Here is a 27,482-nt window from a genome sequence, read left to right on the forward strand (position 1 = left end):
TGTGCTTTTTTTTTTTTTTTTTTTTTCTGTAAAGAATATTACCTTTACCTAACAAATTCTACGATATTTTTCCTTTTGCTTCACTGGCTATTCTACTGGCTCTGATTCTAAGGCTGGTCCATGACATAAATAAGGAACTGTTTGGGGAACAAAGCTGGAATGACCTTGGTAAACCAGGCATGCTCATCCACTCACTGCTTAGCACTCAAGGGAGAAGAATGTCTCATTTCAGATTAGTTCAAAACAAAACATTTCACTTTGTCCTTGTCTCTGACCTAGACAGCCCTCTTATCTGTGATAAAGAAGGCATGCTTATGCTATTTTCCACTAAATAAAGCTAGAAGGGATATTTAATATCTTGGAAGACTGAATTGGGATTCATAAAGCTCTCAATAGTTTCCAAAGTTAGAATTAACAAATGAAATTTACTAGGGAAATATATATATATTTTTTAATATATAAATATATAAATATATATATAAAATATATAAATATATATATAAATATATATATATATATTTTTTTTTTTTGAGATGGAGTCTCGCTCTGTCACCCAGGCTGGAGTGCAGTGGCGTGATCTCGGCTCACTGCAACCTCCGCCTCCTGGGTTCAAGCCATTCTCCTGCCTCAGCCTCCCGAGTAGCTGGGACTACAGGCGCATGCCACCCTGCCCAGCTAATTTTTTGTATTTTTAGTAGAGACGGAGTTTCACTGTGTTAGCCAGGATGGTCTCAATCTCCTGACTTAATGATCCACCCGCCTCGGCCTCCCAAAGGGCTGAGATTACAGGTGTGATCAACCGCACCTGGCCAACCAGGGATATATTTAAAGTCCCATGCTTATGTTCAAAATATTAATTTCACAAACATAGGATGAGGAAGACTTAGCTTAACAGTTCAAGTGAAAAAAGCTATGAGTCTTGGATGACTACAAACTTAAGTTTTTTTTTATTTTTATTATTATTAGTTTTTTAGGCTTAATAAGTTGAGAGCAGGAAGTGGCTGGGGAGTGACTACCAAAATGTAAATACTTCTCTTTTTACCTCTGACAACACAGGCAAGATTGAGTGCATCTATCAGTTCACACATAAATATTTACTGAGGATCTAGTATGAGGAAGGGGCTGTGGCAGTAGAACAAAAGGAAAAACCCAAGGATCTTTGAATAGGTTGGACAGACAACATATACATAAAAATAATAGCAGTAATGATCACTTACATTTTAATAGTGCTTTAATTTATTATGTCTTTCATTTATACCACCTCTTTGTACTTCATAGCTGCCCTATGAGGTAGTAAGTCAAATACAGTTATCATTTTATTTATTTATTTATTTTTTAATTTTTGAGATGGAGTCTCACTCCGTCGCCTAGGCTAGAGTGCAGTGGCGCAATCTTGGCTCACTGCAACCTCTGCCTCCTGGGTTCAAGTGATTCTCCTGCCTCAGCCTCCCAAGTAACCGGGACTACAGGCGTGTGCCACCCTGCCTGTCTAATTTCCGTATTTTTAGTAGAGATGGGGTCTCACTGTGTTGGCCAGGCTGGTTGCGAACTATCCTGGCATCAAATGATCTGCCTGCCTCAGCCTCCCAAAGTGCTGGGATTACAGGCATGAGCCACCAAGCCCGGCCAGTTATCATTTTAAAGTTGAAAAAACTGAGGCTGAGAGAAGTTAAAGCAGTGATTCTCAAACATTTAGCTCTCAACCTCTTTATACCCTTAAAATTATTTAGGTACCTCACACTACATACAAAAATGAAATCAAAAGGGATCGAAGACCTAAATGTAAGAGCTGTAATTATAAAAGTCTTAAAAGAAAATTAAGTGTAAATCTTTGTGACCTTGAAACAGACAATGGCTTCTTTAATGTGACACCAAAAGCACAAGCAACGAAATAAAAAATAGATAACTGGACTGCATGAAAATTAAGAAGTTTAATGCTTCAAAAGATACTAGCAGCGAGGTGTGGTGGCTCACGCCTGTAATCCCAGCACTTTGGGAGGCTGAGGTGGGAAGATTGCTTGAGCCCAGGAGTTCAAGACCAGCCTGGACAACATAGTGAGATCTCATATCTACAAAAAAAATTTAAAAAATTAGCCGGGCTTGGTGGCACACACCTGTGGTCACAGCTACTTAGGAGGCTGAGGCAGGAGGATTGCTCAGGCCTGGGAAGTTGAGGCTTCAGTGAGTTGTGTTCAGGCCACTCCATTCAAGCCTGAACAACAGAACGAGATGTCTCCAAAAAAAAAAACATAAAATAACAATAAAAACCTATTACTATTATAACAATTTTTTTAAAGGAAAATAACTATTTTCCAAAGCAAACAAACATTTAGTGAGATGTGAGTTATTTTACATTTTTACTAATCTCATTAATGTCTGACTTAATAGAAGACAGCTGGATTCTCATATCTATTGCCATATGTTGTTCGGTTGAAATAGATGAAGAAAATCTAATCTCATTCAAATATGTAATTGGAAAAGGGAGGAGGATTTTTTTTTTTTTTTTTTTTGAGATAGGGTCTCACTCTGTCACCCAGGCTGGAGTGCAGTGGGCCAATCTTGGCTTACTGCAACCTCTGCCTCCCAGGCTCTAGCGATCCTCCCACTTCAGCCTTCCAAGTAGCTGGGAATACATGCACATGCCACCACGCCCAACTAATTTTTGTATTTTGGTAAAGATGAAGTTTCACCATGTTGTCCAGGCTGGTCTTGAATTCCTGGACTCAAGTGATCCGTCCACTTTGGCCTCCCAAAGTGCTGGGATTATATGTGTGAACCACCACAGGGAGGAGGATTTCAATAGATAATTGTGGATATTCTTCTTTGATACTACACTAAAACTCAACAAGTGTAGTGTCACACACGTCCGTGTGAAGAGACCACCAAACAGGCTTTGTGTGAGCAACAGGACTGTTTATTTCACCTGGGTGCAGGTGGGCTGAGTCCAAAAAGAGAGTCAGCAAAGGGTGATGGGATTATCATTAGTTCTTATAGGTTTGGGATAGGCGTACAAAGTACATTCTCAAGGGCTGGGGGATAATATATAGTATCAGTTAGGATGGGTCAGGAACAAATCACAGTGGTGGAATGTCATCAATTAAGGCTATTTTCACTTCTTTTGTGGATCTTCAGTTGCTTCAGGTCATCTGGATGTACACGTGCAGGTCACAGGGGATATGATGGCTTAGCTTGGACTCAGAGGCCTGACACTCCTATCTTCTTATATTAATATGAAAAACAAAACAAAATAGTGGTGAAGTGTTGAGGCAGCAAACATTTTTGGGGGTGGTATGGAGAGATAATGGGTGATGTTTCTCAGGGCTGCTTTGAGCGGGATTAGGGGTGGCATGGGAACCTAGAGTGGGAGAGATTAAACTGAAGAAAGATTTGGGGGTAAGGGGTGATATTGTGGGCTTGTTAGAATGAGTATTTGTCTTATAGAATGATTGTTGATGGCCTGGATGCGGTTTTGTATGACTTGAGAAACTAAATGGAAGGAAGACACAAGGTCTGAATAAGAGAAGGAGAAAAATAGGTATTAAAGGACTAAGAATTGGGAGGACCCAGGACATCTAATTAGGGAGTGCCCAAGGGGGTTCAGCATAATTATTTGCTTGGTTGGTGAATTTTTGGGCTCTATCCTTGAGTTTTTTATGTTGTCATATACCAGGCCAGATTGATTTAGGTAAAAACAACACTCTTTGTTTAAAAATATACAGAGTCCTCTTTTTTTTAGCAGTGAGTAAGTCGAGGCCTTGGCAATTTTGGAGGAAAGAGAAATGCAAAGCCAGCAATTGTTTGTTAAAGAAGGATTAGAGGGCCGGCATAGTGGCTCACGACTGTAATCCCAGCACTTTGGGAGGCCGAGGCAGGCGAATCGCGAGGTCAGATGGAGACCATCCCGGCTAACATGGTGAAACCCCATCTCTACTAAAAATACAAAAAATTAGCCGGGCATGGTGGCGGGCACCTCTAGTCCCAGCTACTCAGGAGGCTGAGGAAGGAGAATGGTGTGAACCCAGGAGGCGGAGCTTTCAGTGAGCAGAGATCACACCACTGCACTCCAGCCTGGGGGAAAGAGCAAGACTCCATCTCAAAAAACAAAACAAAAAAAAGGATTATAAACGGGGCTAGGAGAGAGTGAGACTGATAGTGTGTGGTGGGGAGAGGTAGAGAGTGGCATAAGAATGGGAACCAGAATAAGAATGAGTATAAAAGTAAAGAATAGGACTTCATTAGGGTGAAAGTATTGGAGGGTACCTTGCCACTGAAGATCTGTCCACTTCAAGAGAGACTTAAGGGTGGCGATTTGAGGTAAAACCAGGAGCCACTAAATACCAAGAGCCTGAGAAACTGCTTGGGTGATTTGACTAATAAAGGCCGGTCTGTTATCACACTGTATAGAGGTGGGAAGGCCAAACGGAGGAATTATGTCTGACAGAAGGGAAGAAATGACCGTGGTGGCCTTCTCAGACCCTGTGGGAAAGGCCTCTACCCATCCAGTGAAAGTGTCTACCCAGACCAAGAGGTATTTTAGTTTCCTGACTCGGCGCATGTCAGTAAAGTCAATTTGCCAGTCCTGGGCAGGGGCAAATTCCCCAGCTTGATGTGTAGGGAAGGGAAGGGGCCTGAACAATCCCTGAGGGATAGTAGAATAGTAAATGGAACACTGAGAAGTGATTTTCTTGAGGACAGATTTTCATGATGGAAAGGAAATGAGAGGTTCTGAGAGATGGGCTAGCGGCTTGTAACCTACATGGAAGAGGTTATGAAATGATGACAGAATAGAATGGGCCTGTGAGGCTGGAAGGAGATATTTTCCTTGACCCAAGACCATTTGCCTTGTGTAGGAAGAGATTGATACGTGGAAGTTTCAGTGAGGGAGTAGGTGGGAGTGACCGATTAGAATGAGAAAAACTGGCCCTGAGGGACAGAAGTTGGAATGCTAGCTTCCTCTTTAGCTACCATATCAGCATAAGCGTTGCCCTGATGGGATCTGATGCCTTTTGATGGCCCTTGCAGTGAATGACTCCTGCTTCCTTTGGAAGTAAAGCAGCCTTGAGAAGAGTTTTTATTAAAGAGGCATTAATGATGGAGGACCCTTGCATAGTGAGGAAACCTCTTTCTGCCCATATGACAGCATGGTGGTGCAGGATATGGAAGGCATATTTAGAGTCAGTATAAATATTGACGTGTAGTCCCTTTGCAAGAGTGAGGGCCCGAGTTAAGGCAATGAGCAGGGCAGAGTGGTAGCCATAAGGATAGATGTGGAAGATAGTATAGCATAGCCTGCCTTTGCTGGTGTGTGGCGATTAGGCCTGGTGGAACTGCCATCAGTAAGCCAAGTGTGATCAGGGTGAGGAACAGGAAAGAAGGAAATATGGGGAAATGGAGTGAATGTCAGGTGGATCAGAGAGATACAGTCATGGGGGTCAGGTGTGTTATCAGGAATAATGTGGGAGGCTGGATTGAAGTCCGGGCCAGGAACAATGGTAATTGTCGGAGACTCAACAAAGAGTGAGTATAGGCTGGGCATGGTGGCTCATGCCTGTAATCCCAGGACTTTGGGAGGCCGAGATGGGAGGATCACTTCAGGTCAGGAGTTCAAGACCAGCCTGGCCAACATGGTGAAACCCCATCTCTACTAAAAATACAAAAAATTAGCCGGGTGTGGGGCACACACCTGTAATCCCAGCTACTCCAGAGGCTGAGGCGGGAGAATCGCTGGAACCCGGGAAGTGGAGGCTGCAGTGAGCCGAGATTTTGCCACTGCACGCCAGCCTGGGAGACGGAGTGAGACTCCATCTCAAAAGAGTTGAGTATAGCTGAAAGAGCCAGGGAGCGGAAAGTATATGTGCCAGGTATGAGGAAGAAAATAGATTTTGGAAGTTATGAGAACTGTAGAGAGTGAGTTGAGCATAATGTGATTTTGAGGGCCTCTAAAAGTATCAAAGCAGCGGCAGCCGCCACACACAGACATGAGGGCTAGGCTAAAACAGTAAGGTCAAGTTGTTTGGACAGAAAGGCTACGGGGCGTTGTTCCGGCCCTTGTGTAAGAATTCCGACCACACAGCCCTGCACTTTGGCTGTGTGTAATGAAAAGGGTTGGGATGAGTTAGGGAGAGCTAGTGTGGGAGCAGCTTTTAGGGCTGTTTTTTAAGGAATGGAAAGGGGAGTGGGGAAAGGATTTAGGATTTATGGGGTCAGCTAGGTTTATCTAGAACAGAATAATGGGTTGTGGAGGGAGGTATTGAGGATAGGAGAGTATATGGGTTTGGCACTCTGGGGTGGATAGGCAAGACAATTTGGTTGATAAGGCACAGATCCTGAACTAACCTGTAAGACTTGCCTGGTTTTTGGACAGGTAAAATGGGGGAATTGTAAGGAGAGTTTATAGGCTTTGGAAGGCCATGCTGTAGCAGGCGAGTGATAACAGGCTTTAATCCTTTTAAAGTGTACTGTGGGATCCTTTTAAAGTGTGCTGTGGGATGGGATATTGGTGTTGAGCAGGGTAAGGGTGATTAGGTTTTAATGGGATGGTAAGGGGTGCATGATCGGTTGCCAAGGAGGGAGTAGAGGTGTCCCATACTTGTGGATTAAGGTGGGGAGATACAAGGGGAGGATGCCAAGGAGGCTTTGAACTGGGAAAAAGGGTGGCAATGAGGTGTGGCTGTAGCCCAGGAACAGTCAGGGAAGCAGATAATTTGGTTAAAATGTCTTGACCTAATAAGGGAGCTGGGCAAGTAGGGATAACTAAAAAAGAGTGCATAAAAGAATGTTGTCCAAGTTGGCACCAGAGTTGGGGAGTTTTAACAGGTTTAGCAACCTGGCTGTCAATACCCACAACAGTTACGGAGGCAAGGGAAACAGGCCCTTGAAAAGAAGGTATTGTGGAGTGGGTAGCCTCCGTATTAAGAAGGGGACAGACTTCCCCTTCACTGTAAGAGTTACCCAAAGCATCTGTGATGGTCCAAGAGTCTTCTGAGGCGATTGGGCATCAGTCTTCAGCCGTTAAGCCAAGAAGATCTGGGAAGGAGTTAGAGAGTCTTGGGCCAGAGTTCAAGCAGCTCTGGGAGTGGCTGCTGGGTGAGTCGGACAGTCCGATTTCCAGTAGTGTCCGGCACAGATGGGACATGGCTCAGGAGGAATCCCGGCCTGCAGGCATTCCTTGGCCCAGTGACCAGATTTCCAGCACTTGAAGAAAGATCCTGGGGGAGGCGGTCCTGGAGGAACACCTGGCCGCTGCGATTCGGCATTTTGAAGTTCTTGTGTGCTGGAGATGTGGCTGGGACTTCTCTCACAGTGGAGGCAAGTAATTGCAACTCAGAAATATGTTGCCTCTACTCTATTACTGTACACCTTGAAGGCGAGGTTAATTAAGTCCTGTTGTGGGGTTTGAGGACTGGAATCTAATTTTTGGAGCTTTTTCTAATGTCGGGAGCAGGTTGGGTAATAAAATGCATATTGAGAATAAGACGGCCTTCTGGCCCCTCTGGGTCTAGGGCGGTAAAGCATCTAAGCATTGTTGCCAAACGGGCCATGAACTGGGCTGGGTTTTTATATTTGATGAAAAACAGCCTAAATGCTAACTGATTGGGAGAGGTCAGATGAAGAAAAAGGAGCATTAACCTTGACTATGCCTTCAGCTCCAGCCACCTCTTTTTTTTTTTTTGCCTTGAAATGTTTATTTATTTATTTATTTATTTTTGCACACAAAACAATAAACATTTTCTAAAAGTACATACAAACAAAAAGATGTATATCAAACATATTAGGAAGGTTGCACATGGGAAGACGGGGAATAGAAATGGGGGGTGGGAATTAAAGAAAATAAATGAGAGAGGGACTTTGTATGGATCAATGATAATAACTCAATCCTCTATTTGACAAAGAAGAAGGAGAAGGAAGAGGAAGAAAAAGAAAGTGGGATAAAGGATCAGAAAGGGAGGAAAATAGAAAAAATTAGAGTATGACTCCAGGGTAGACCTGTTTTGTTGTCGCTTGGTTGCTTGGTTAGTTTGTCGTTGTATTTTTCATATGTTTTGCCATGTTGGCCAGGCTGGTCTCAAACTCCTAGCCTCAAGTGATCAACCCGCCTCGGCCTCCCAGAGTACTGGGACTACAGGAGTGAGCCACCACGTCCAGCCCCCACATTGCTTCTGGCCTCTGTGGTAGACCTCCCAGACAGGGCAGCCGGGCAGAGGCGCTCCCCACATCCCAGACGGGGCGGCCAGGCAGAGGTGCTCCTCACTTCCCAGACGGGGCGGCCAGGCAGAGGCGCTCCCCACATCCCAGACGGGGCGACCAGGCAGAGGCGCCCCTCACTTCCCAGACAGGGCGGCCGGGCAGATGCGCTCCTCACTTCCCGGATGGGGCGGCCAGGCAGAGGCGCTCCTCACTTCCCAGATGGGGTGGTGGCGGGCAGAGCCGCTCCTGACATCCCAGACGATGGGCGGCCGGACAGAGGCGCTCCCCACATCCCAGACGGGGCGGCCAGGCAGAGGTGCTCCTCACTTCCCGGACGGGGCGGCCAGGCAGAGGCGCTCCTCACTTCCCGGACGGGGCAGCCGGGCAGAGGCGCTCCTCACTTCCTGGACGGGGCAGCCGGGCAGAGGCGCTCCTTACTTCCCAGATGGGGTGGTGGCCGGGCAGAGGCGCTGCTCACATCCCACACGATGGGCGGCCAGGCAGAGACGTTCCTCACTTCCTAGACGGGGTGGCGGCTGGGCAGAGGTGCTCCTCACCTCCCAGATGGGGCGGCCGGGCAGAGGAGCTCCTCATAACCCAGACGATGGGCGGCCAGGCAGAGACGCTCCCCACCTCCCAGACAGGGCGGCGGCCGGGCAGAGGCTGCAATCCCAGCACCCTGGGAGGCCAAGGCAGGCGTCTGGGAGGCGGAGGCTGCAGCGAGCCAAGACCACGCCACCGCACTGCAGCCCGGGCAACACCGAGCACCGAGTGAGCAAGCCTCCGTCTGCAGTCCCAGCACCTCTAGAGGCCGAGGCGGGCAGACCACCGGAGGTCAGGAGCTGGAGACCAGCCTGGCCGACATGGCGAAACCGCGCCTCCAGCCAAAGGAGAAAAACCAGGGAGGGGTGGTGGCGCGCGCCGGCAATCGCAGGCAGCCCGCAGGCCAGGACAGGAGAATCACGGGAGCCGGACGCAGGGAGTCTGCAGCGAGCTGAGTGTACTCCAGCCTGGGCCACAGAGGGAAGAAAAGAAAAAGAAAGAAGGAAGAGGGAAGGAAGGAAGGAAGGAAGGAAGGAAGGAAGGAAGGAAGGAAGGAAGGAAGGAAGGAAGGAAGCGAAATGTTTTTAATAGAATTGGTCTAGCAATCGTTCAGGATTTCAGTGTCCCTGTCTGGACACTGCCAACCCACAGCTGGAGGGGCATTTAAGGCACATCATTTTGTGATTAGAATTACACAAAGTTTGATTAATATTACAGCTGCAAAATTAACATACACAATTTTCACTCATAATTTAAAACATTTTGTTTTGATGAAATGCTTTGCTTTCACAATAGAAGATCAATAGTACACAGTATACTGAACTCTGTAGCAAAATTATTTTTTGAGAAAGTATAGAAGTGAGAAATAGTGATTTCCTCAATTTGTTTATAGTCTTATCACAAAGTAGGCCAAAGTTCAGTATTAAATAAATAGATATCCTAATAAAAGTTTGTACGAGTTTTCCTAAGGAAATACATTCATAAGACTGTTTACCTTCTGTTTGACAGCAGTGACAGGAATATGGGGATTCCCACTCATGACGAGTCCCTAGCACTCAGCTCCTGGCACCCACAGCCTAGGCGGGCTGCATCACCTGGTAGGATGCAGCCTGGGCTTCTGCGAGTGAGGTTTCCTCACCTGGAACTTTGGTTCCATGTTTGTGCTTAGCCTGTGCAATTCTGGTAAACACAGAAAACCTGCCTGTCCACCCCCAGTGCTGAAGACTGGTCAAGGAGGTGTTAGTGAGAGTGTTGTGTTCACCGTGTGGAGATCAGGCGGTGATTACCACATCTTCTTTGCTGACTTTAGTAACTGGGTGTCCAGAGAGGAGCAACCGGGAGTGGCCGAGCGGTTGCCTGGACTCAGCTTCTGATTCTGCAGCCGGGAGTCTGATGCAGGCCCAAGGGTCAAGGGGAGTTGTTCAGCACCTGGAATCGCCATGCACTGCTCTGTGGGCCGCACGACGCTCCTGCTGTGTTCTCCCAGGCACCAACAGGCACTTGGAAGGCAACTTTGCTCCTCTGGCCACCTGGAGACCTCTTGGCAGTGCAGATGGGACAAACTGGGGGCCTGTCAGAACACCCACTCATGCCAGGAAGGCCAGGCACCAGCCTGCTCTGATGAAGTCAGGATGGTCAGCTATCTCTTTAAGAGGAAATTGTTGGGCAGGTGGGGGAGAGCTAGTCGTGGAATGAAACTGTAAGCCGTACCGGGTGTGAGGAGGGGAGGTGATAAAAGGATTTTAGGGTGGGGGAGCAGAGGCTAAGTAAGAATTGGGACCTGGCTCGTCCTGGTGAGAAGCAGCCTGGGGAGAAGGGGAGAGGTCAGATGAGTCCATAGAAAAGAAGGATTCAAAGGACTCAGAACTTGGGGTGGAGACCGAAGGAACAGACAGGAGACAAAGAAGAAAGATTTGGGATGAGTCACATTGGGAGCAGAGACTAGGGAGGGACCAATGTGTAAAAGAATGCCTGGATATCAGGCACCTCAGACCATTTGCCCATTTTATGACAAGAATTAGCTAGATCTTGTAGGATGGAGAACTCGAAAGTGCCATTTTCTGGCTATTTGGAATCATTGTCGAGTTTGTATTGGGGCCAAGTGGTGTTGCAGAAGAAAATAAGACACTTAGGTTTTAGGTCAGGTGTGAGTTGAAGAGGTTTTAAATTTTTGAGAACACAGGCTAAGGGAGAAGAAGGAGGAATGGAGGGTGGAAGGTTGCCCATAGTGAAGGAGGTAAACCCAGAGAAAAGAGAGGATAGAGACACGGAGAAGGCAGGTGGGGTGGCGGGGGGCGTTGAGCAGCCCTGGGCTGCAATGTGGGTGAGCAGCCAAAGCAGGTTTCCCCACAATTGACTTGCCACCAAGGGAATGTGGGTGAATGACCAAGGCAGGCATCCCCACAGTGATCAGACACCAATGGAGTGTGGGTGAATAATCAGGCAGGCGTCCCCCCAGTGATCAAACACCAAGGGAAGACTATCTTCCCGAGTCCATGACTGATGCTGGAGTTTTGGGTCCATGGATAAAATGTGTCTCCTTATCTCTACTAGAGAGGAAAAAGAACAGGAATTGGAAGGATAGGGAGATTGAGGGGTAGTGAGAGAGGAAGATTGAAGGGTAGCGAGAGAGGCTGGAGAAGAGTGAAAAGACCACTTACCCAATTTGAAATTGGTGAGATGTTCCTTGGGCTGGTTGGTCTGAGGACCTGAGATCATAGGTGGATCTCCTCACGGAGTGAGGGCGAGGACAGGGGACTGTTCTCCCAAAGGAGTCCTCTTGTCCTGGGTCTTCAGCACCAAATGTCACATGCGTCCGTGTGAAGAAACCACCAAACAGGCTTTGTGTGAGCAATAAGGCTGTATATTTCACCTGGGTGCAGGCAGGCTGAGTCTGAAAAAGGAGTCAACAAAGGGTAGGGGATTATCAGTTCTTATAGATTTGGGATAGGAGTACAAAGTACATTCTCAAGGCAGAGAGAATATTACAAAGTACCTTAAGGGTGGGGGAGAATATATCCTATCAGTTAGGATGAGGCAGGAACAAATCACAATGGTGGAATGTCATCAGTTAAGGCTATTTTCACTTCTTTTGTGGATCTTCAGTTGCTTCAGGCCATCTGGATGTATACATGCAGGTCACAGGGGATATGATGGCTTAGTTTGGGCTCAGAGGCCTGACATGTAGTATCTTAAAGGTTAATTGCACTGGGAATTTGAAACCATATCAATGAATTTTTTGTATTCCATTACATTATAGTTCATTGGTCTAACTTGCATTTCTTTTGTTTTGTTTTTGAAACATGGTCTTACTCCATCACCCAGGCTGGAGGGCAGTGGCACAATCATAACTTCCTGTAACCTCAAACTCCTAAGCTCAAGCCATCCTCCCACCTTAGCCTCCCAAGTAGCTAAGACTTCACATGCATGCCACCATGCCTGGCTAATTTTCTTACTCTTATTATTTTTAGAGATAGGATCTTGCTGTGTTGGCCAGGCTGGTCTCAAATGTCTGGCCTCAAGTGATCCTCCAGCCTCTGCCTCCCAAAATGCTGGGATTAGAGACATGAGCCACCACACCTGGCCTCATTTGCATTTTCAATGCACCTTTTATCCATGCATGATTTTGTAATATTTTGTTTTGGTCATTTGAAAAGTATTCATTCACTGAGTTATGCAAATCTCCTAAAATGTTGACACATTTTATTCTATAATATTTAAAAATTCACATTTGTGAACATCACCACTAATATAATCAGAAGAGTCTTTAATTATTAGGAAGCTGTCAAGCTTAGTACCACATGCAAGATTACCACAATGCTGAGTTTTGCTTGAAAGCTATTTTTTCTTTTCTTTTTCTTTTTTTTTTTTTTTGACAAGGTCTTGCTCTGTTGCCTGGGCTGGAGTGCAGTGGCACAATCATGGCTCACTGCAGCCTTAGGCTCCCAGGCTCAAGTGCTCCTTCCACCTCAGCTGGTGCATGCCACTGTGTCCGGAATTGGTGGGTTCTTGGTCTCACTGACTTCAAGAATGAAGCCACGGACCCTCGCGGTGAGTGTTACAGCTCTTAAGGTGGCGCGTCTGGAGTTTGTTCCTTCTGATGTTCGGATGTGTTCGGAGTTTCTTCCTTCTGGTGGGTTCAGAGTCTCGCTGGCTCAGAAGTGAAGCTGCAGACCTTCACGGTGAGTGTTACAGCTCTTAAGGCGGCGCGTCTGGAGTTGTTCGTTCCTCCCGGTGGGCTTGTGGTCTCGCTGGCTTCAGAAGTGAAGCTGCAGACCTTCGTGGTGAGTGTTACAGCTCTTAGAGGTGGCGCATCTGGAGTTGTTCGTTCCTCCTGGTGGGCTCGTGGTCTCGCTGGCTTCAGGAGTGAAGCTGCAGACCTTCGCGGTGAGTGTTACAGCTCATAAAAGCAGTGTGGACCCAAAGAGTGAGCAGTAGCAAGATTTATTGCAAAGAGCGAAAGAACAAAGCTTCCCTGGTATGGAAGGGGACCCGAGCAGGTTGCCACTGCTGGCTCGGGCAGCCTGCTTTTATTCTCTTATCTGGCCCCACCCACGTCCTGCTGATTGGTAGAGCCAAGTGGTCTGTTTTGACAGGGTGCTGATTGGTGCATTTACAATCCCTGAGCTAGACATAAAGGTTCTCCACATCCCCATCAGATCAGTTAGATACAGAGTATGGACACAAAGGTTCTCCAAGGCCCCACCAGAGCAGCTAGATACAGAGTGTCGATTGGTGCACTCACAAATCCTGAGCTAGACACAGAGTGCTGATTGGTGTGTTTACAAACCTTGAGCTAGATACAGAGTGCCGATTGGTGTATTTACAATCCCTGAGCTAGACATAAAGGTTCTCCAAGGCCCCACCAGACTCAGGAGCCCAGCTGGCTTCACCCAGTGGATCCAGCACTGGGGCTGCAGGTGGAACTGCCTGCCAATCCCGCGCCATGCGCTCGCACTCCTCAGCCCTTGGGTGATCGATGGGACTGGGCGTGGTGCAGCAGGGGGCAGCGCTCGTCGGGAAGGCTCGGGCTGCTCAGGAGCCCACGGAGGTGGGGGAGGGCTCAGGCATGGCGGGCTGCAGTCCTGAGCCCTGCCCGGCAGGAAGGCAGCTAAGGCCCGGCGAGTAATCGAGCGCAGCGCTGGTGGGCTGGCACTGCTGGGGGACCCAGTACACCCTCCGCAGCTGCTGGCCAGGGTGCTAAGTCCCTTATTGCCCGGGGCCAGCAGGGCCGGCAGGCTGCTCCATGTGCGGGGCCCACCAAACCCACGCCCATCCGGAACTCCAGCTGGCCCACAGGCACCCTGGTTCCCGCTCGTGCCTCTCCCTCCACATCTCCCTGCAAGCTGAGGGAGCTGGCTCCCGCCTTGGCCAGCCCAGAAAGGGGCTACCGCAGTGCAGCGGTGGGCTGAAGGGCTCCTCAAGTGCCGCCAAAGTGGGAGCCCAGGCAGAGGAGGCGCCGAGAGCAAGCAAGGGCTGTGAGGACTGCCAGCACGCTGTCACCTCTCACCACCACGCTTGGCTAATTTTTTTTTTCTTTTTGGAGAGACTGCCCAGGCTGGTCTCAAACTCCTGAGCTCAAGTGCTCCTCCTGCCTCAGCCTCCCTAAGTGCTGGGATTATAGGCATGAGCCACTGCCAAAAGCTCAAATTTTATCATTGGGACAAATATTGCAAGTTGTTACCTTGAAGTAACAATTTTACTTTATTAATGTTCTTGAAACTGCAAAATACCAGTCTGAACAACCAGTTTGTCAGTTATTCTTTCAAACAAAAGTGATATTACATGATAAAGGGGTTAATTCAGCTCACAACTATAATGATCACACTAATGTTTTTCCTCAAGACAACCACTGTTCTTTGACATGTAGCAGAAGTACTTTATAAGTACTTCCTACTTCCCATTTCATGCCACGGAATTTTTGAAAGATGTTCTTAAGGATCAAAATTTAATAAATTAATAATTTTTATTTTATCAAGAACATCTTGGCTGGGCATGGTGGCTCACACCTGTAATCCCAGCACTTTGGAAGGCCAAGGTAGGTGGATCACCTGAGGTCAGGAGTTCGAGACCAGCCTGGCCAACATGGTGAAACTACTAAAAATACAAAAATTAGCCAGGCGTGGTGGCAGGCACCTGTAATTTTAGTTACTTGGAAAGCTGAGGCAGGAGAATCGCTTGAACCCGGGAGGCAGAGGTTGCAGTGAGCCAAGACCATTGCATTCCAGCCTGGGGGACTGAATTCCCCCCCAAGTGCAGGGCAGTAAGGAATGTAATGCCCACTGGTACAGTTTGGTGCTACTACCGTGATTCCTATCAAGGTGCAAAGAATTTCCCATCATCAGAAGAAATGTCAACATGATGGTGAAAAAAGGCAAATAACGGCTTAATATCACCATGAACATCATTTTGGCCTTATGGATACCATGGACCACACATTGAAAACCTCTGCATACATGACATTCCCCAAAGCCACACATCTATTAAGTAATAGAACCAGTACTTGAAACTGGGTCATATTGACTCCTAGCCTAATGGTTTTTCTATTGCACCATAGTATGCAAAATGAATGGTATAGATATGAAGTATAATAAGAACTAACATTAAGGGCTGGGCATGGTAGTTCACGCCCATAATCCCAGCACTTTGGGAGGCCAAGGTGGGCAGATCACGAGGTCAGGAGCTCAAGACCATCCTGGCCAACATGGTGAAATCCTGTCTCTACTAAAAATAAAAAATTAGTCGGGTGTGGTGGGCACACATGTAGTCCCAGCTACTCGGGAGGCTGAGGCAGGAGAATTGCTTGAACCCGGGAGGCGGAGGTTGTAGTTAGCCAAGATCACGCCACTGCACTCCAGCCTGGCGACAGAGTGAGACTCTGTCTCAAAAAGCAAAACAAAACAAAACAAAAAAGCTCACATTAAAACCAAATAATTAAATTTCTACCAGAGGCCTACTTAGAAATGCAATTAGTATTTATCAGCCAGGTATGATCACTTTAAGCTCACCTAGTACAGATCATAAAGACAGCTTAAACAGATTTGATCAAAACCATGAAGAAATGGGAACTAGCTTGACAATCAAAAGAGATGAGATTGACATCCATTCCATAGACTGAAAATAACATAACTCCTATTACCTTATGTTTGGTTGAAGAGTTTTGATGTGCTTTATATCATAGCCTTAAAACTAGGTGGAACCTAAGAGGTATCTAATCCAGTATCTCATCCCTTTCAGGAACCCGCTTACAGAATCTTGAACGAGTTGAACAAATATAGTGAGAGAAGCAGCTTATTCCTCCCAAGACACTGTAGAACAGCTCAAGTTATTTGAGCTGCCTTCCCATCCATAGCCACGCTTGCTCTCATTCCCACATAGTTTTATTCCTTTATTCAACCCTCTGGATAATGAGGAATAGGTCTATTTCCTCATCTGTGTTATATTCTAAGTCAGCTACCAAGGCCCCTCATAAACCTTCCCCCCGACCCCTTTTTTTTTTTTTTTTTGGAGACAGAGTCTGGACTACAGTGGTATGATTGTGGCTCACCAAAGCCGCAACCTCTCAGGCTCAAGCAATCCTCCTGCCTCAGCCTCCCAAGTAGCTGGGACCACAGACGTGTACCACATCCCACTAATTATTTTTTATTTTGTGTAGAGACGGGGTCTCCCTATGTTGTCCAGGCTGGTCTTGAACTCCTGGGCTCAAGCAATTCTCTTATGTTGGCCTCTCAAAGTGTTGGGATTATAGGCATGAGGCACCATGCCCAGCGCTCTTTTTCAGTCTTAAAGTTTTCAGTTTCTCAATTTTCCTTTTTGTCTGGACCCATTCTAGGGTCTTTTATTTGTTGGTGGTTTTGTTTTAGAGGCCCAGGTGTGGTCTTTACCCATACTCTGGGCCTTGCTCCCAGTCTTGCCTCCTCCGTGCTGTGGTCCTGGGTCATCCTTCCCTTCTCTACTGATTGAGCCCTTCTTATATTCCAGGCAGTATGCTCTGGTCTGCCATTTAATCCCCAGGGCAACCCTGTGAAGTGGGTACCATCAACAGTCCCCCTCTTGTTAAAATTAAGGCATTCAGCTGGGCATGGTGGCTCATGCCTGTAATCCCAGCACTTGTGGGAGGCCGAGGAGGGCAGATCACCTGAGGTCAGGAGTTCGAGACCAGCCTGGCCAACATGGTGAAACCCCACATCTACTAAAAATACAAAAATTAGCTGGGCATGATGCTGCACACCTGTAGTCCCAGCTACTCCAGGGGCTGAGGCAGGAGAATCACTTGAACCTGGGAGGTGGAGGTTGCAGTGAGCCGAGATCATGCCATTGCACTCCAGCCTGGATGACAGAGTGAGACTCAGTCTCTAAAATAAATAAATAAAAATAATAAAAAATAAAAAATTAAGGAATTCTAGTTTGAGTGTAGCAGGACAAGCCACAGATAAAACCCCTTAGACACCGAGTTAAAGAAGGAAGGGCTTTATTTGGCCGGGAGCATCGGCAAGACTCACGTCTCAAAAACCGAGCTCCCTGAGTGAGCAATTCCTGTCCCTCTTAAAGGCTTACCACTCTAGGGGGGCCTGCGTGAAAGGGTCGTGATGGATTGAGCAGGCAAGGGGTACGTGACTAGGGGCTGCATGCACTGGTAATTAGAATGGAACAAAACAGGACAGGGGTTTTCACAGTGCTTCTCCATACAATGTCTGTAATTTATAGATAACATAACCGATTAGGTCAGGGGTCGATCTTTAACTACCAGGCCCAGGGTGTGGTGCCAGGCTGTCTGCCTGTGGATTTCATTTCTGTCTTTTAGTTTTTACTTCTTCTTTCTTTGGAGGCAGAAATTGGGCATAAGACAATATGAGGGGTGGTCTCCTCCCTTATGAGGAGTTTGGATAATTGTACAGAGCTGTGTAAACATTACCTCAATGAACATATAGAACAGTTCCCTCATCCTAAAAGTTTCCTCATGCCTTTTTTTTTTTTTTTTTGAGACGGCGTCTCACTCTGTCACCCAGGCTGTAGTACAGTGGCGCAATCTCAGCTCACTGCAACCTCCGCCTCCTGGGTTCAAGGGATTCTCCTGCCTCAGCCTCCTGAGTAGGTGGGACTACAGACATGCACTACCACACCTGGCTAATTTTTGTATTTTTACAAAATACAAAAATTGTTCTATTTTGTACAACAGTTATTGGCTAGGCTGGTCTCAAACTCCTGACCTCAGGTGATCCGCCTGCCTTGGCCTCCCAAAGTGCTGGGATTACAGGCATGAGCCACCCAGCCCTCTGCCTTTTTGCAGTCACATATGTAATTTTAAAAAAATGGTACAATTATATATATATATACACTATTTTTTTTTTGAGATAGAGTCTCGCATTGTCACTTGGGCTGGAGTGCAGTGGCACAATCTCTGTTCACTGCAACCTCTGCCTCCCAGGTTCAAGTGATTCGCCTGCCTCAGCCTCCGGAGTAGCTGGGATTACAGGCACCTGCCTCCATGCCGGGCTAATTTTGTATTTTTGGTAGAGACAGGGTTTCACTACGTTGGCCAGGGTGGTCTCAAACTCCTGACCTCGTGATCCACCTGCCTTGGTCTCTCAAAGTGCTGGGATTACAGACGTGAGCCACTGTGCCCAGCATATATACTATTTTTTAACCTGAGTGTTTCTAAGATGCACTGGGGGGAAAAAGATGCATTGAACATCTCTTTATGGCAATTATATAGTTTTACAACATAATTTTAATGGCTGTATTCTATCAAATGAATGCTTTATAATTTATTTAACCAATGTCCTACTGTTTTGTACATATATAAACAGTGTCCTGCTTCCTCTTAGTTTGCTTTTTTTTTTATTTTTCATATCTTTCTGATACTTCTTTGTCTGTTTTGCTAGCTCTGTGTCCTCTTTTTTTTGAGAGGGAGTCTCACTCTGTTCCCCTGGCTGGAATGTAGTGGCACAATCTCAGCTCACTGCAACCTCTGCCTCCCATGTTTCAAGCCATTCTCCTACCTCAGCCTCTCGAGAAGCTGGGATTACAGGCGCCCGCCACCACACCTGGATAATTTTTAATAGAGACAGGGTTTCACCATGTTGGCTAGGCTGGTCTTGAACTCCTGACCTCAGGTGATCCACCCACCTCAGCCTCCAAAGTGCTGAGATTACAGGCATGAGCCACCACACCTGGCCTCTGTGTCCTGTTTCTACCTTCCCAAGATTCTGTACTTGAATCTTCTTTTTTTTTTTTTTTTTCTTTTGAGACAGGGTCTTGCTCTTGTTCTGTTGCCCAGGTTGGAGTGCAGTGGTGCTATGTCAGCTCACTGCAGCCTAGACCTCCCCAGGCTCAGGTGATCCCCCCACCTCAGCCTCCCAAGTAGCTGGGATTACAGGCACGTGTCACCACACCCGGCTAATTTTTGCATTTTTTGTAGAGTCGGGGTCTCACCATGTTGCCCAGGCTGGTCTCGAGCTCCTGGACTCAAGCAATCCTCCTACCTTGGTCTCCCAAAATGCTGGGATTACAGGCATGAGCCACCGTGCCCTGCCCGAATCTTCTTATTCTATAATTTCTCTTTAGGTCATCAATTTCTCTCCAGCTCCACTATAAACCTTTTGGATCTCATCTCTCCTTTTCTTCTCGACACCAGATCCTAATTCCCAACTGTCTACTGGGTATTATATCCACAGGGATGTACTTCTTGCAATTCAAACGCCACACGTCAAAAACTGAACTCCTATTCCCTTTGCAAAATCTCTCTGCTTCTCTCTTTCTCTCTCCTTTTCGCTGCCTATTTCAGGTAGGGGAAGTGCTGCCCTTCCAGCCACTCAGGCTAGAAACCTCAAAGTCCTCTTCTGATTGCTGTCCTCACTCATCTCACACATCCAGTCAATAAAGTGCTATTGATTCTCCTCCCAAATGCCTCTCAGCTTGTGCCCTTCCTTTCCATTCCCACCGTGACTATCCCAGCTTTTGAGGTCCCATGACTCTTCACCGGAGTGGTAACAATAGCCTCCCAACATCTCCCAGCCCCCATCCCCCTGCTACTCTGCTCTGTTGCCATGAGAGTTAACTTTGCGAAACAGAGAGATTATTTTCCTCTCCTGCTTGAAAATATCTGATGACTGCTTATCACTTACAGAAGCAAGTCTAAACTTTCCACTGTCTCCTCCCACTCTCCCACCACACACCACCTTCCTGCGCCGGTTGCGTCAGCCTCAAACGTTCCTGAACGCTTTGCTGTTCCTGTGCTTTTACTCACGTTCTCCCCAGTGACTGCCCAATCTTTAGTGTGTTTTGCTGACTCCTGGCGCTCTGCCTCTTCTATAAGAGGGGTTTTTGCACGATTGCAGACAGGAATAAAAATGAGCTCTGCCTACTGGGCCGTCCTGGTTAGCAAGGTCTACACCACCTCAAAGGCAGCTATGGACTAAGAGCCCACAAGGAATCTCGGGTTATGAGGGAGGGGCTGGTCTTGGAGACAGCTAAAGCGCCTCATTTGTCTTCCCAGCAGGGAAGCGATGGGACCTCGGCGGGCAGGGAACGCGATCTCCACCCGTCTGGAAAACTCTCTGAGTTCTGGAGCACTCTTCGCGGCCGGAGTGAGTGGCATGTCCGCATTTTCCCCATTCCAGGGTAGGGCAGACTGAGGTAGGAGAGCAGAGCCCCGAGGCCGACTCCCCGGAAAAAAAAAACAAAAAAAAACAACAACGAAAAAAGGCTCCCGCCGACCTGTGATTCACAGGAGCAAGAGGCTGGAAGGACCGCGCCTCCTGATTGGAGCAGACAGAATCAGACAAGCTTGGGGGCCGCTGATTGGCTCCGGCGTGGTCAGGCGCTGGTGGGCTGTTGTAGGTGTAAATAGCTCTTGAAGGCCCGGGTCTGTGACCGGCAGTAACCCCGGCGAGAGTGGGTGGAGAGGGAGGCCCTTCCTCTCCATTCAAGTCAGCTGCCAGCCAGGCCCGGGCAGGCCGGCCCTTTAGCGGAGGGGACTGGGCAGGACAAGGCGATGGGTGTCTTCGGAGATCTTAAGCTTGGGCTGAAAGTTAAACACTCACCCGCAGGGCTGAGCCAGAGCTGGCACCTCCCACACCGAGCCCTTTCCTATCTGCGCTCAGCTTTGACTGTTTAAAAGTTTAACATGATGTTCTGGGTGAGGACCGAGGCGTTGGAGGTCGCTAGGAGGGTAGTTTTGTGGAGCCGCGTTAATGGCTGTAGTGGGTGTACCTTAGTGACCCCAGGGAGGTGGCAGCCTGTTCTCGCCTCCTCCTGGTCACCGTATTCTATTTGCGGAAAAGGTAAGAATGGAGGCTTAGGATAGTCTTTCTATTAGAGATGCAACTTCTCCCACCCTCTGCTCCAGGGAAGAGAGAAGTCTTTGGGGAACTGGCTTTCTAAAAAGTAGGGAAGAGGAAACAGACAAATGGGTACACGTTAAGAAGAGGGTGACTCTCATACATTGCTGGAGAAAATGTAAAGTGGTGCAGCCACTGGAGAAACAGTTTGATGGTGCCACGAAAAGTTAAATATCAAATTAGCATCCGACCCAGCAACTCCACTCCTAGATATAAACCCTAATAAATTATAAACGGGTACTCATATTTGCATTCAAATGTTCATGGCAGTGCTATTCACAATAACCAAAAGGTGGAAGCAACTCCAGTGTTCATCAATTGATAAATCAGTAAACCAACTGTGGTATATTCATACAATGGAATATGAATAGGTAATAAACAGGAATGAAGTACTGATAATATGCTCCAACAGGGATGAACGTTGAAAGATTATGCCAAGAGAAGGAAGCCAGACACAGAAGGTCACATATTGTACGATTCCATGTAAATGAAATATCCTGAAGTGGTAAATCCATAGAGACAGAAAGCAGACTGATGGTCACCGGGGCGGAGTGTGGGTGGGAAGATGGGGAATCACTGTTGAATGGGTTCAAGTTTTCTTTTGGGGTGAAAATGTTTTAGAACAGAAGGTAGTGTTTGCACAATATTGTGAATGCACTAAGTGCCACAGAACTGGTCAATTTAAAATGGTTAGTTCGGCCTGGTACGGTGGCTCACACCTGTAATCCCAGTACTTTGAGAGGTTGGGGCAGGCGGATCATCTGAGGTCAGGAGTTTGAGACTAGCCTGGCCAACATGGTGAAACCCCGTCTCTACTAAAAAAAAAAGAAAGAAAGAAAGAAAGAAAAAAAAAAAAAGATGGGCATGGTGGCAGGTGCTGTAATCCCAGCTACTCAGGAGGCTGAAGCAGGAGAATCGTTTGAACCCAGGAGGCGAAGGTTGCAGTGATCTGAGATCATCCCATTGCACTCCAGCCTGGGCGACAAGAGCAAAACTCTGTCTCAAAATAAATAAATAAAATAAAATGATTAGTTTAGCCGGGCGCAGTGGCTCATGCCTGTCATCCCAGCACTTTGGGAGGCCAAGGGAGGAGGATCACTTGAGCCCAGGAGTTTGAGACCAGGCCTGGGCAATATAGGGAGACCCCTGTCTCAGTAAATAAAGTGGTTAGTTTTATATTGTGTGAATTGTCTCTCAATTAAAATGTATCTTTCTCTCTCTCTCTCTCTCTCTCTCTCTCACAAACAAACTGACAGACTAAAAGGTGAGTCCTTCCTGCTGTCCATAATTCTCTAAGAAAGAAATAAGAAACAGCAATTCTGAGTCCTCTGCTGCCTTTCACTTCCACTTTCCTCTCTGTTTTTTGAAGTCTGGCATGGTCCTGGTTACTGACTGCTCCCCATGGAAAATGGCCAGGAGGGAGAGGGCCCCTTCCGCCCCTCTGAGAAGGTCCTCGCCTGGGCCCAGAACCACTGTGAGTCAGCCCAGCATACACACACTGAGCCTTTGTGAGCGCTCTGCGGCCAGGGTGTAGCTGGCTGGGCGGGACTGGGTGGGGGAAGGGCAGGTCCTGGTCCTGAAAGTGGGAAGGCTTCTGCCTCCAGCAACCCCAGTATGGAATCTCAACTCCTTGGAGCCTGCAATTAGGGCCTGTGGCATTTGTTCCAAAGTCAGTGTACAAGAATCAGCTCTTTGCCTGCGGCACGGAGAGTTAACTACAGGTCACAAAATATGACTCCTACTCCCTGTGACATTTCACACAGTTTGTAGCAGTGACAGAATTTAGAGCAAGACATGAGCTCATTCTGTCGTTTCCAGTGCTGACTGTTTAGGGGCAGGGAGACATTTCTGAAAGAGGAAGATGCTTTTGAGGAGCTCAAAACCTTATAGGAGGGTGAAGTGTGGTTTAGGAAAAGTAGACAGGAAATGTTGGGTACGTATCTATGGCTTAAGAGGAAAGCTTAAAACCCAGGTGTGACTGAATGTTAAGACGGGTCAGGAGGTGGAGTGAGCTGGGTTCTTCTGGAACAGTGGGTGCATCTGCTGTTTGTGCAAAAGTTAAGCTCCCTGCCACTGCCACCCAGGGAGGAGGGCCACATCACCAGGCTTTGCCTCTGAGTATAACTGAATATTGCCAGGCATACAGTTGGACATATGACACATTACGACATATTTAGTTTGTCATCTACTCCACACCCAGTAGAGCCAGTAGTTAAGACCATAGCTCTGGAACCAGATCATAGCAACATTACACATTTTCTCACAGCTTTTTCTCCAAGTGCACTCAGTTACCTCATCAGTAAAATCTAGGTAATAATAACACCTGCTTCTGATGCGGTGCAATAACACACTGCCAAGCATTCAGTACAGTGCCCAGCTCTAGTAAATATTGTTATTGTTATTATGATTGCATCCACAAGTCTGATGGACTCAGAACTTTAATTTCCCACTCAAAAGGAAGTTAAGTCTGTGTTTATGCAGTTGCCTAAACCCCTTTAAATGTAGAACATGGTATCTGGATTTTTCCAAGTAACTTGGTACAGCCAAGTTGTCATATTATACTCCAGTTTATAGCAGCTTGCCTTTTCTCATGTGGCTAGTCTTTGTCCCTTTGAAGTTTGAGACTAGAGACTACATCACTGCATAATTAAGAGAACATGGACTGGGCGTGGTATCTCATGCCTATAATCCCAGCACTTTGGGAGGCTGAGGTGGGCAGATCACTTGAGGTCAGGAGCTCGAGACCACCCTGGCCAACATGGTGAAACCCCATCTCTACTAAAAATACAAAAATTAGCCAGGCATGGTGGCAGGTGCCTATAATCTCAGCTACTTGGGAGGCTGAGGCAGAAGACTTGCTTGAACCCAGGAGGCAGAGGTTGCAGTGAGCAGAGAACGTGCCACTGCACTCCAGCCTGGGCAACAGAGTGAGACTCTATCTCAAAAAAAAAAAAAAAAAAAAAGAGAGAGAGAATATGGAGCACTTCCTTTAATCAAAAAATTTATTTTCATCAGTACTTCCTTAATATATTTGGGTTTGCGTCTCAGCTACAACTAGTGGTAAAACATTAAAATAGAGGGCTTTTTTCTTATATAATTTTTTATCAAGATATAATTTATATACCATAAAATTACTCTTTTAGTGTATGATGCAGACATTTTTAGTATATTCACAGAGACATGCAACCCTTACCAAAATCTAACTTTAGAACACTTTCATCACTCCCCACAGAATCCATGCACATTGGCAACCCTTCCCCCAGTCTCTAGCAACCACAGATCAACGTTCTGTCTCTAGATGTCCCATTCTGGACATTTCATAGTAAATGAAATCGTATGTTATATAGTTTTTTGTGTCTGACTTCTTTGCCTTCTTTGACTTTGAATAATGTTTTCAAGGTCCATCCCTATTGTATCATGTATCAGTACTTCATTCTTTTTTATGGCTAAATAATACTCCATTATATGAATATCCCACATTGTGTTTATTCATCTCTTGTTGGGAGTTTGTGTTGTTTCCACTTTTTGGCTATTATATAATGCAGCTATGAACATTCACGTGCACGTTTTTGTGTGGACATATGTTTTCAATTCTCTTGCCTATATACCTAGGAGTAGAATTGCTGGGTCATATGGTAACTATGTTTTTAACCTTTTGAGGAACTGCTATACTATTTTCCAAAGCAAATGCACAATTTTAGATTCCTATCAGCAATGCATGAGGGTTCAAATTTCACCACAGCCTCACCAACACTTATTAACTTTTTAAAAATTATAGGGCTAGGGTGTGGTGGCTCATACCTGTAATCCCAGCACGTTGGGAGGCCGAGGCGGGAGAATTGCTTGAGCCAGGAAAGACCAGCCTGGGCAACATAGCGAGACCCTATCTCTTAAAAAAAAAAATTATAGGCATCCTAGTAGGTATGAAGTAGTATCTCATTGTGCTTTTTTAAAAAAAATTTTTTTAAATGTTCAGCTCTTATCTGTACCAGATTATTGTGGTCCTAAAGTAGTTTCTTGATGACTAATAATGTTGAGCATTTTTCATGCGCTTCTGGTCATTTGTGTATATTTTTTTGAAAAATGTCCGTTCATATATCAACTACTTAGGAGGCTGAGGCAGGAGGATCACTTGAGCCTGGGAGATCAAGGCTGCAGTGAGCTATAATTATGCCACTGCACTCCAGCCTGGGTGAGACCCTGTCTCAAGAAAAAAAAAAAAGCTTTTAATTTTGATAAAGTTCAACTTATCTTTTTTTTTTTTTTTTTAATTTCATTCTTGTTGCCCAGCCTGTAGTGCAATGGTGTGATCTCAGTTCACTGCAACCTCCACCTCCTGGGTTCAAGCAATTCTCCTGCCTCAGCCTCCCGAGCAGCTGGGACTACAGGCATGTACCACCATGCCCTGCTAATTTTGTATTTTTAGTAGAGACGGATTTCTCTGTGTTGGTCAGGCTGGTCTTGAACTCCTGACCTTAGGTGATCTACCCGCCTTTGCCTCCCAAAGTGTTGGGATTACAGGGGTGAGCCACCATGCCCGGCCTATTTTTAAAAGTTTTGTTGCTTGTGCCTTTGCCGTTGTATCTAAGAAACTATTGTCTAATCCAAGGTGGTGAAGATTTACACCTATGTTTTCTCCTAAGAGTTTTATAGTTTTTGTTGATCCATTTTGAGTTAATACTTGTACATGGTGTGAGGTAGTGGACCAACATTCTTTTGCATGTGGATATCCAATTGTCCCAGCAACATTTGTTGAAAAAAACTATTCTTTCCTCATAGAATTGTCTAAGCATCTTTGTCAAAAATCAATTGGCCATAGATGTACGGGTTTATTTCTATACTTCCAATTTCATTTCATTGATCTATATGTCTATCTTTATGCCAGTACCACACTGTCTGCATTACTGACCCTTTGAAGTAATTTTGAAATCGGGAAATGTGAGTCCTTCAACTTTGTGCTTTTTTTTGTCATTTGTTTTTGGCTATTCTGGGTCCCTCGAATTAGAATGAATTTTCCCATCAGCTTGTCAATTTCTCTAAAAAAAAAAGGAGCTGGAATTTGATAAGGATTGCCTTGAATCTGTAGGTCAATTTGGGGAGTATGACCTCCTTAACAATACTGTCTTTTATCCATGAACATGGGATTTCTTTTTATTTATTTAGCAGGCCTTCTTTAATTTCTTTCAACAGCATTTTGTAGTTTTCAATGTACCAAACTTATGTACTTTTTTTGTTAAATGTATTCCTATTTGTTTTATTCTTTTTGGTGTTGTTATAAGTGGAATTCTTTAATTTCATTTTCAAATTATTGATTGCTAGTTTAGAAATACACTTGATTTTTTGCATATTGATATTATTATATCCTGCAACCTTGCTGAGCTCAATTATTAGCTTTAATACGTGTATGTGTGTGTATTCCTTAGGATTTTCTGTATACAAAGTCACGTCATCTGCAAATAGAGATAGTTCTTCCTTTCCAATCTAGACGCCTCTTCCTTTTCTATCCTGGCAGACATCTTTAGGAACTATCTTGGTTCTTCTAGGGAAACGTAAAAAAACTGGTGGCCATTTGGGCATTGGGAATCTCATTTCTATGCTCTTCCCCATTATTATCTTAATCTATTTTTTGCCCTTTGGTCCCATGCTTAACCTTGATTCCTAAACAGAACCTTAACTTCCTTATACCTTCCCATATGAAACATATCAAAATCAAGGTTCATTACTTTGTCCCCCTAAGAGCTCTTACTCTACAAATCACCCTTTCAGGTAAGCTCATCACATGTTCCTTCTCTGTCTTGAATTCAGTTGACCATGTTGATCAACTCTTTTCCACCTCTCTGATATATCTTTTTTCTTCTTCCTCTTTGGAACTTTTGCAGCTAATAATAAGAAAATAGCCCCAGGATGAATAACAGAGATGCAAAATACAGATTCCTGGAGGAAGCATAGAGGTGTGTTTAATCAGAGGGAGCTCAGCCAATTGTGAAATAAGAGGAAATAAGAAAGTAGCAAAGGCCACGTGTGGTGGTGTGCACCTGTAGTCCCAGTTACTTGGAAGGTTGAGGCAGGAGGATCGCTTGATCCCAGTAGTTCAATGCTGCAGTGCGCCATGATTGCACCACTGCACTCCAGCCTGGGTGACAGAACAGACCCTATCTGAAACAAAAGACAAAAACTAAACAGAAAGCAGCAAAGAGAACAGTGAGGATAAATTGTATAAATTGTATAAATTGAGGCCGGGTGTGGTGGCTCACGCCTATAATCCCAGCAGTTTGGGAGGCTGAGGTGGGTGGATCACCCGAGGTCAGGAGTTCGAGACCAGCCTGGCCAACATGGCGAAAACCCGTCTCTACTAAAAATAGAAAAGTTAGCTGGGTGTGGTGGCAGGCACCCGTAATTCCAGCTACTCGG

General features: G+C 46.1%; 1 long non-coding RNA gene across 1 annotated transcript; it reads right to left on the reverse strand.

Moving 5' to 3' along the window:
- Positions 1-2,898: 2,898 nt before the first annotated feature.
- On the reverse strand, positions 2,899-20,415 carry LOC100603008. Its single transcript, XR_004029043.1, has 3 exons — positions 19,979-20,415; positions 11,391-11,623; positions 2,899-3,216 (listed from the first exon to the last, which is right to left on the reverse strand). It is a non-coding gene; the product is annotated as an uncharacterized LOC100603008 (long non-coding RNA).
- Positions 20,416-27,482: the final 7,067 nt, after the last annotated feature.

This window comes from Nomascus leucogenys, chromosome 3, assembly GCF_006542625.1.
Source record: "Nomascus leucogenys isolate Asia chromosome 3, Asia_NLE_v1, whole genome shotgun sequence".
In the NCBI taxonomy this organism is placed as follows: domain Eukaryota; kingdom Metazoa; phylum Chordata; class Mammalia; order Primates; family Hylobatidae; genus Nomascus; species Nomascus leucogenys.